Source organism: Syngnathus floridae, unplaced genomic scaffold, assembly GCF_059516105.1.
Source record: "Syngnathus floridae isolate MCC-2025c unplaced genomic scaffold, RoL_Sflo_1.0 HiC_scaffold_59, whole genome shotgun sequence".
NCBI lineage: Eukaryota > Metazoa > Chordata > Actinopteri > Syngnathiformes > Syngnathidae > Syngnathus > Syngnathus floridae.
This window is the reverse complement of record NW_028284088.1, coordinates 178,946-189,382: the sequence shown is the minus strand read 5'-3', so window position 1 is coordinate 189,382 and position 10,437 is coordinate 178,946. Positions and strand designations below refer to the sequence as shown.

Sequence of the window (10,437 nt, the reverse complement as noted above, 5' to 3'; positions counted from 1 at the left end):
ATCCCGCATTGAACAACACCATCCCGGACTGAACAACACCATGCCGCACTGAACAACACCATTCCGCACTGAACAACACCATGCCGCACTGAACAACACCATGCCGCACTGAACAACATTATGCCGCACTGAACAACACCATGCCGCACTGAACAACACCATCCCGCACTGAACAACACCATGCCGCATTGAACAACACCATGCCGCACTGAACAACACCATCCTGCACTGAACAACACCATCCCGCACTGAACAACACCATGCCGCACTGAACAACATTATGGCGCACTGAACAACATTATGCCGCACTGAACAACACCATGCCGCACTGAACAACACCATGCCGCACTGAACAACACCATGCCGCACTGAACAACATTATGCCGCACTGAACAACATTATGCCGCACTGAACAACACCATGCCGCACTGAACAACACCATGCCGCACTGAACAACACCATGCCGCACTGAACAACACGACGTCGCACTGAACAACACGACGCCGCACAGAACAACACGACGCCGCACAGAATAACACAATACCGCACAGAACAACACAATACCGCACAAACAGTTTTAGATAATATTACGTCGCAGTCATGTGACGCGGACATGACGTCAATAGGCGGAACTCACGGCAAAATTATAATCCGTGGGCGTGGCTTGCAACAGGAAGTAGGAAAGCGGCAGTACTGGCAAACAAGACACAGCTGTTAGTAACACGATGACTAACAAGGCAAATATTTTTGTTTTCAGCTTGCAATTTGACCGTCTAGAGCGTACAAGGTAATTACAACTGTTTTTTTTTAGCCCTGAAAAGCAAGGGAGTGTGGCGTTTGGGAGGAATGTCGAACTCGGCGTCTGCTTCCAGCCACAGACGCCAAATTTCGACGATTATTTCGACTGGTCAACGGTTGTAAATTATTGCGTTGACTAAAAACTTTATTTAACTCTACTCTTAACTTTGCCGTTTCAGATATGCGGGTATTACACCGCGGAAATGACGTCAATAGGCTGAACTCTCGCCAAAATTCAAATCTGTGGGCGCAATGGCCTTGAGCGAGACACCGGATACAAACACGACGATTATCAACAGAAATATCTTTATTTTCCGCTTGCAAGTGGACCGTCTAGAGCGTACACGGTAAGTACAACTCATTGTGTTTAAAAAGATTTACGTTTGTGTAGTTTGCGTTGCGTTGTATCTGTGAATGTTGGTTGAGGCTAAATGTTAATGTTTAATTTCATTCCTTTAGGTTCCACGGTGTTTGTTGGCTGTATGTTTTCCACTGCAAGAAGAGGCTCGTATCATTGACCAGCAGGAGCTACAATGGTGAGTACCCCTTTCGTCTTCCATTTATGTTAAACACTTCCTATTTCATGTCTAACAGTACTCGATTTAACAAATAACCATAAATAAATACAGTGTGGGCAGTCACGTTAACATATGTGATTATCCTGCCTAATATGTTTATCACAAATATGTCACTAATCACTAATATGTTTATTTGTTTATCACAACACCTTTGGACCTTCAGCAATCGATTATTTACCTTCATCTACATAGAGACAGAACGATGGTGTCTTAAACATCTCATTCATTTCACCAAATAACTTCACGCAGGTGGATAACGGCCGTCTCGGTCACGCTATGTTGCGTGATGCAGTTTTGAAGAACCAAATGCATTTATTCAATGAATAAGTCAAGCTAGTTCTATGTTTATGATGTTGTAAGTTACGGTACCGATTGAAGTTGAGTTCGAAGCCAGTGGAAAACAGCGCTGCGTTTGTGCTCTCCAGGTACAAATGTTGTGATCTCTGACTGACGACCGGGCGAGACTCGAGTAAGAGATGTCCAAACGAGCTCCGGCAGGGCGGGCCAAGGCGGAGCGAACGGACGCCCTTCAGGCCGCCAATGACGAGCTGAGAACCAAACTGATGGACGTCCAGTTAGAACTTCAGCAGGAGAAGAACAAGGTGAAAACCTCAACAGACAGACACTGCCTGCCTCCCTGCCTGCCTCCCTGCCTGCCTCCCTGCCTGCCTCCCTCCCTCCCAGTTTTCCCGATGTAGATTAGACATGCGTGTGCCATGACTGTGTCAGCCTACATCAACAAATGCACCGAGGACGTCAGCACCACTAAGAATATCATCACCCGGGGCAACCAACGACCCTGGATGACTGAGGAGGTACGTCAAACGCTACGAGCGCGGAACTCTGCCTTCAAGTCTGGCGACAAGGAGACACTGAGGACAGCGAGAGCCAACTTGAACCGTGCCATCAGGATAGCGAAGCGAGACCGCAGTCGAAAATTTCAGGATCGTTTCCACGACGTCAAAAACATCAGGAGTATGTGGCAAGGCATACGGGCGATTACAGACTACAACTCACCCTCCCCCCCCCCGGTGGGTGTAGTTGATGCTGACTTTCTAAATGGTCTAAATAACTTCTTTGGGAGGTTCGAGGCACTAAACGGCACTCCAGCAGTTAAAACTGTCCCCCATCAGGAAGAGGAGGTACTCTGCCTTGACTCCGCCGATGTGTTGAAGACCCTGAGGAGAGTCAACCCCTGTAAGGCCCCTGGCCCCGACAACATTCCTGGGCGTGTGTTCAGGGAATGTGCAAGTCATCTGGCTGGGGTCATCACAGACATTTTTAACACCTCGCTGGGCCAAGCCACAGTGCCGGCGTGCTTTAAGACTGCCTCCATCATTCCGGTGCCGAAGAAACCTCAAATCACCTCATTTAATGATTACCGGCCTGTTGCACTGACTCCGGTTATGATGAAGTGCTTCGAAAGGCTGCTTAAAGGTCACATCGTTTCCAGACTCCCCCTATTATTTGACCCGTTCCAGTTTGCCGACCGGCAAAACCGCTCCACTCAGGACGCCATCTCCTCCGTTCTTCACCTGAGCCTGGCTCACCTGGAGGAGAAGAACACCCATGTGCGGAGGCTGTTCCTGGACTTCAGCTCAGCGTTTAACACCATCATCCCACAGCATCTGGTAGGAAAATTGGAACACCTGGGCTTCAACACCCCCCTTCGCAACTGGCTGCTAGACTTCCTCACCAACAGACCTCAGTCAGTCCGGGTCGGACAGAACACCTCTGATGTCATCACCCTCAGCACAGGCTCCCTTCAGGGCTGCGTCCTGAGCCCCCTGCTGTGCACCCTGATGACACACGACTGCGTCCTCAGGTTCACCACCAATCACATCGTGAAGTCAGCAGACGACACAACGGTGGTGGGGCTCATCAGAGACAACAACGACCTGGACTACAGAGAGGAGGTGGAGCAGCTGGTGGGCTGGTGCAGAGAAAACAGCCTGATCCTGAATGAGGAGAAGATGAAGGAGATCATCGTCGACTTCAGGAAAAAACAGCCTCACCACGCTCCACTGATCATCAACAGCTCAGCTGTGGAGGTGGTCAGCACCACCAAATTCCTGGGGGTCCACATCACAGAAGACCTCACCTGGACTATGAACACTACGGCACTGGTCAAGAGGGCACAGAAGCGCTTGTACTTCCTGCGGAGGATGAGGAGAGCCCACCTGCCCCCACCCATCATGAGGACGTTCTACAGGAGCACCATAGAGAGCATTCTGACAAGCTGTCTCTCTGTGTGGTGTGGAGGCTGCACCGCCTCCGATTGGAAGAACGTGAGGAGAGTGGTGAGGACAGCAGAGAGGATCATAGGGGCTCCTCTTCCCTCCATTCAGGACATTTCATCTCAGCGCTGCATGTCCCGTGCCCGTAACATCATCAATGACCCATCACACCCCCACCATGGACTGTTCTCCCTGCTGCCCTCTGGGAAGAGGTTTGCAGCATCCGCTGCAGGTCCACCAGGTTCTGCAACAGCTTTTTCCCTGCTGTCATCAGACTGTTGAACACTAGAACTGTTGAGCTCTAAACTGAACTCTGCATCACACATTCACAGAACTGTACTTTATGACACTACGGACCTCTATCTTGCACTATCTCGCACTACCAACTTTACTGAACTTGTATAAACCCTTTAAATAGAAGTTTAATACATGGTTTAGCATTCCTCTGCACACTCTTGAATACTGTTTTGCCTACTTGCACTATTGCATAATTATCACTGCTGCACTTTATACTTATTTTTAATATATATATATATGTATATATATATATTTTCATAGGATATGTTACTTCTATTCAACTGCAATATCACTACTTTGTTGTAAGACGTATGCAACGGAATTTCGTTTTGTATGCACCATGTGCAGACAAGATGACAATAAAGTTTGTCTAAGTCTAAGTCATGTCAGGTCAGCTGTCTGGAGAGAGAGAGAAGTCAGGACCTGCGGGCGGAGCACCACCGTGCCACCGCCGCCATGACGGAACTCAAAAGCAAACTCCATGAGGAGAAGCAGAAAGAGTTAGCCATTACCAGGGAGACATTACTGCGGCAGCATGAAATGGAGCTGATGAGAGTGATCAAAATCAAAGATGGAGAGATCCAGCGACTGAATGCCTTGGTCCTCAGCCTGAGGGACGGCTCCATGGACAAGGTGATCCGCTCTATCCGTGTCTGACTATCCGCACGCCACGTCGGGCTTCGATGCGGCCGCTACCGTATTGTGTAGCTTGTCCCCAGTAAGCGTCGCGGCGCTCCGTTGCGGTCTCAACGGCCCGGTGTGGCGCAATGTCTGCTCAGGTGAGGAGGGGGGGCGCTTTGCTGGCGGAGGTGGAGGAGACGCGGCGGTGTCGGGAGACCGAGCGGTGTCGCCTCCACCAGGAGCGCGGAAGAAGCCCTGGCAGCGGCCCAGCAGGCCTGGCAGTCCCGAGCGGCCGAGCTCCGATCGGCTCATCACCAGCATCGGGAGGAGCTGAGCCGAACCAAGAGAGACTGCGAGAGGGAGATCCGCCGACTGGTAGGACTGATCAGATGCGCGGTGCGTGGCTATGTTCCCAATTTCGTTGTATACCTGCAGTGCAATGACACCTAAGGCATTCTATTCTATTCTATTTCACAAGAAGAAAATGTCCGGTTGCTCGCTTCGCTTTTGTCACAGCAAAGGTGTTCTAGTCGATTCCAGAAAAAAATTGGCCGGTTGCTCTCTTTGTTTTTGTCACAATTCTGGCAAATGAGTTTGCCCGCCTGCCTGAGCGCTCCCCGTTTGTACATCCAGACGGATGAGATCAAGCTGAAAGACAGAGCGGTTAGTGTTTTGGATGAAGCCCTGGGGCCGGCCACGTCCACCGCCTTCAGCTGCAGACTGCCGAGCAGCAGATCGCTGCCCTGAGGGATTCCCAAAGGGCGGGCCTAAACTACCCTGGAAGTGGGGTCAACGCCGCTACTAGCAATCCTCTTCATTGCGTAAGCCACCTCATCACACACTTGCAGTACGCATGACTTAGTTCGTTGCTGGAGGAAGGTAGCACAAAAACAGTTTTGAACTTTGAACGAGTGCTTGTGTGTGTGTGTTGCGGGGCGTTTTCAGTCTCAGGAGGATCGGGACACGCGATGGTTTCATATGAAAATCGCTGAGCTCAGCGCAGTCATCAGGAAACTGGAGGATCGAAACGCCCTGCTTTCTGAAGAGCGCAATGAACTGGTAATTTATTGACGGCACGCTTGAAGGTTTGCGCTACGTTTGATGCGCGCCATCCAGCGAGGCACCCATTGCGCTTGCTTATTAGTTGAGCGGCGCGGCGAGTCGGTTGCCTGGTAGATGTCTTTTATTGGGAGCCAAAGCCACGATTCCGTTCAAACCGATGCAAAAGGAATGGATACGTTCTGGCCCGCGTGTTGTGCGTCTTTCACATCCCGCACTTCATGCTTGCAGCTAAAGCGACTGAGAGAAACAGAAAGCCAGTTTCTGCCACTCCTGTACAAAAACAAACGCCTGAGCAGGAAGAATGAAGAACTCTCGCTGGTGCTGTGTCGCCTTGAAAACAAAGTGCGCTTTGTCACCCAGGAGAACGAGGAGATGGCAAGCTTGGTAAGTCGACGCGGACAACGGCGGCGTGCCAACAGAGTCCACTGCATTTGTGTTCCACAGAGAAGGCCTAGTTCGCTCAATGACCTGGACCGCGGTTGCGGCCAGCAGGACGGTGAAATGGAGTTCCTTCAAGTTGTGGAGCAGCGGCACATCATCGACGACTTGTCCAAGGTCTTCAGGCAGGCGACTCGGTGCACGTACGGCAGCGCCGCGCTCGCTCGCTGTCGCCAGGAAACCTTTTCCGTCCAAAGCTTGGCCGGCGGCCGCCATCCAAAAAATTGGCCCCTTAAATTCCGACCTTTCAAGCAGGAGCATTGTGCGCACGCGTTTGAACACGCTTTAGACTTGTTTTGCCGTTTTCAGCAGCTCAAAGCTCCCGTTTTGTCAGCGCCTTTGCCACTCGCTGTGCGCTGAAAACGACGGACTTGCCCGGCTGCTCAGCCCGTCAACCATGAGCCGCGAGCGCGACGTCATTGTCCGTAGGCAGCTAGTGGCAAAATGCACCCTGTTAGAGTTGCGCTCGCTCCAACTTATTTTGCAAGAACCACACGGGAGACAAGTAAGTTCTTTTGGACACCTGCAGGTGGAGAGTCCATCCGTTGTACGAATGAAGTCTGACTCTCGGCTCCTGCACGAGCATTTTAATTAAGAGAAACAGGGTGGGTGTAAGAGTGGATTGAATAGAGGAAGCCCTTGACCTCTAGTCAAAACATAGCAAGGGGTGTTTTACGACTTTGTGTAGGAAGGGATAAGCGATAGGGATAAATAAGGGATAAATAATATTATTTATTACAGGTCGCAGTCAAAGTCAAAGCAACACAATGATACGATAAAGATAATCTGGAAAACCCTGACACACCCTGTAGTTGTCACTTTTGGAAAAGACGAGCGTCCCTCCAATCATCGCCGGTGACGTGTTTTTCAGGCTCTGGAGACAGGAGCTCATGTCAGAAATGTCATTGTGAGTCGCGTTTGTTTCTGCGCCGGAGCCGTTCGTTCCCTTTGCATCCAAAGAATCTCAAAGGCGGATTATTTGTGTCGACAGGAGAGAGATTTGCTGCTACGATACCGACGTCGAGAATCTCTGAGGAGGAACAAAGCGTGAGGTCCTGCAAGGTGAGTCTGTTTGTTTGCGGCTGCTTGGTGTTGCGCAAGATGAAATGGCCTTTTTCTCGCTATCGTTCCTCTCGTCGATTCATCGTGAGGTGTCGCTTCAGTTTGTTCAGAGAGATGTTTGCTTCCGCGCCCGCAGGTCATCGAAACATTTTACGGCTACGACGAAGACGTGTTGGTGGACTCGGACGGATCGTCCTTGTCTTTTCACACCGACAGAACCCCCGACACGGAACCCGAAGAGGTAGCCCGCCATTTCTGCCAGCGTATTGGCACCAAACATTCCTCTTCAGCCTGGAATCGGACTCGTCTTTGCGTCGCGGGTGCTTTGTCGCCGGTCTGACTGATTCTGGTACTAGTGCTGTGTTGCATTGGTGTGTGCATGAAGAGGCGGAGCTTCGCTACCGCCAGCTGACGCAAGAATATCAAGCGCTGCAACGAGCCTACGCTCTGCTAGCCCAGACCAGCGAAAGGGGACTACGACGCCGAGAAGGAGATCAAGGTGGCGCCCCTTCCCGCAACCCCCGGCCGGGTCGCAGCCTCCCCGTTCTCACCCAGCCTCGGGTGTTCTCTGGTCTGAAAGGAGGAGGAGGAGCCTCCCTCCTCCTCCTTTCAGACCAGAGAAAAGCTGATGGTAGAAATGGGTCACTATCAAAGCAGAGTAGCAGATCTGGAGTCAGCGCTGAAGCAACAAGGACAGGTAAGCTCATCAATGAGCACACCTTTTTCTCAGACAAAATAGCTACATTCTTCAGTCACTCATCCGTCTGGCATTACTGGACCAACCCCACCCCCCCCCCCCCCCCGAACGTGGCTGGGAAAATGCGGAGAAAAGCAAATGTCATTTTCCAGTCAACCAAAGAATTTGTGGATGAAAATGACACAACATTCCAAAGCTGTCCACGCGTTTGTCTCTTCTAGAATGTCAAGTGGGTGGAGGAGAAGCAGCTGCTGCGTCAGAGCAATCAGCAGTTGGCCGAAAAGGTGACGGAAAGAAAGGCGCTGGGCGGAGTCGCTTGGCGTCACACCTGTCGGGAAGCCCCGCAGATGAGGTCTGACTGTCTTTTCAGGTCAGGCGGATGGAGGCGGAAGAAGCGCGTCTGAAAGAGCACATCCAGGATATCCGAGACCAAAACGAACTGCTTGAGTTCCGCATCCTGGAGCTGGAGGTGGGAAGACTCGCACAAGCGTGTTGAGGCCAGAGATGTGACGGACGGACGGACGGACGGACGGACGGATGCATGCCTCTGCCTTTCAGGAGAGGGAGTGGCGCTCCCCCGTCTTGAAGTTTCTGCAAGTCCGTTTCCCAGACGGCCTCAGCCCTTTGCAGATCTACTGCGAGGCCGAGGGCGTGAGCGTACGTAAGGCGTCCCTCGCAACCCTAACCTTAACCCGAGGTCCCAGAACACCTTACATTGCTCCTTGCGCCTTTCCCCCGGACATCGTCATCAGTGATCTGATGAAGAAGCTGGACATCCTGGGCTATAACGCCGTAAGTGTATGTCGAACTCCTTATGTTCGCACTCCACGAGACTCGGCGGCTCAAATGTGACTTTTGGAAGGCTTTGCGCTGAAAGAAGCTTGTTGACGCTGTGCCTTTGGGCTCTTGCAGAATCTCACCAACGAGGAGCAGGTGGTCGTGATTCACGCCAGGACCCTTCTCACCCTAGCCGAGAAGGTAACGCGCACGTCCACGCACGCTCTCGCATTCTGCTTATGTGACAGCAGCCTTTCCTCAGTGGTTAGAATACATCAAAGTGACCAAGTCAGCACTTCAACAGAAGATGTTGGACATTGAAAGTGAGAAGGTAGACAGACACGCGACATCAGCCAAGGGGAACTCCGGCAATGTGCCCCAACAATTCTGACCTTGAGCTGTGCTAGGATATGTTCTGCAAGCAGAAGGGCTACCTGGATGAAGAGTTGGACTTCAGGAAGTGTTCCATGGACCAGGCTCATAAGGTAAGCCGCCCTCAAATCTCCCGCCGGACCACTGATGGACGAGGATTGCGGCCCAGAGGATCCTGGAGCTGGAGGCCATGTTGTACGAGGCGCTACCGCAGCGGGACTGCCCCGCCACGGATGGCGAAAAAGCCAGCCACGCTGGCGTGAATGACGTGCTGACGGCGGATCAGAGAGAAGAGCTTAGGAGCGCCGTGGACCAATGGAAGCGAGCCCTGATGTGCGAGTTGAGGGAGCGCGACGCTTGCATCCTCCAAGAGAGAATGGATCTGCTGCACAGCGCGCAACAGGTAAGGGCCCAAAGCCAGCCCGGCACTTACTTGCACGCTTACTGGCTTTTGAATGCCACTTTCCATTTGTCCGTCCTAGAGGAACAAAGAGCTGAAAGAATTCATCGAAGCTCAGAAGAGACAAATCAAACAATTGGAGGAGAAGTTTCTGTTTCTCTTTCTATTCTTCTCCTTGGCCTTCATTCTGTGGCCCTAACACCAGCTGGTGAGTGAGCTCCAGCGGCACCGCACTCGACACCTCCGATACACTGCCAGCCGGTCTCAGACGTTGGCAGACGCTCCGATGCCAACGTATACCCCCCGCCACGGTGACAGAGGCACCGCGTCACACCGGCGCTCATCCAATCAGAAGGCAGGAAAAGCAAATTCACATGCAGGGCACTTTTGAACCAGAAGAGAGCGCCACAAAAAAACGGTTGTTGCCCCAAACGCGCACTAAAAAGGGTCAGAATAACAAGAGTCCCACTGGCCAGCCGGGGCCACCCGTCCAGCTGTTTCTTCAGGGGGGAAAAAAATTGGAGTCACCGGTGAGTACATTTTGCATTTAGCTCTGCTTTTCTGCTTCTGTCTTCAAGTGTGTGGCATCCTGCGATCAAAGAGTCAGCCAACCCCAAAGCGGTTGACCTCAACGTCCCACCACCATGCCTACCAGAGCAGGTGACGTGATGCTTTGGACATCCTTCCGTCTCAGATGCCCAAAAGTACTCTTTGCCACATCTGCGGCAATACGGTGTCTTTTCAAAGGTGCAAATAAATCCAGCGTGGGCGGAACACGCACGTCTTCGGTTTTTCCCGCTTTGTTTGTGTGACAGCTGTTGTGAAAATTTTATACAAATAAAGTTGTATAGTACAGGTTTGGCCAAGCCGCAACTCCCGAACCGCATGCGGCTCTTTTATGTTCATATCAACATTTGTGTGTGTGTGTGTGTGGGGGGGGGGGGGTTGTGCGTGTTGGCTTCACTTGAGTTCAATTTGGTATTTTGGTCAAAAGCGCATGTGGTGAAATTCCACAAAGTAGGATGGGCAAACACATTTCTTTAAACTATGAGTGTCAATTGGGCTCTCGAAATGGCAGGGAAAAGATGCACAGCAAAA

At 51.6% G+C, this 10,437-nt stretch overlaps 1 long non-coding RNA gene across 1 annotated transcript; it reads left to right on the top strand.

The window, feature by feature from the left end:
* The first annotated feature begins 4,783 nt into the window (after positions 1 to 4,783).
* LOC148378187 (uncharacterized) lies at positions 4,784 to 6,131 on the top strand. The gene is made up of 4 exons (XR_015856104.1): positions 4,784 to 4,906; positions 5,165 to 5,352; positions 5,477 to 5,590; positions 5,822 to 6,131. It is a non-coding gene; the product is annotated as an uncharacterized LOC148378187 (long non-coding RNA).
* The last annotated feature ends 4,306 nt before the right edge of the window (positions 6,132 to 10,437 follow it).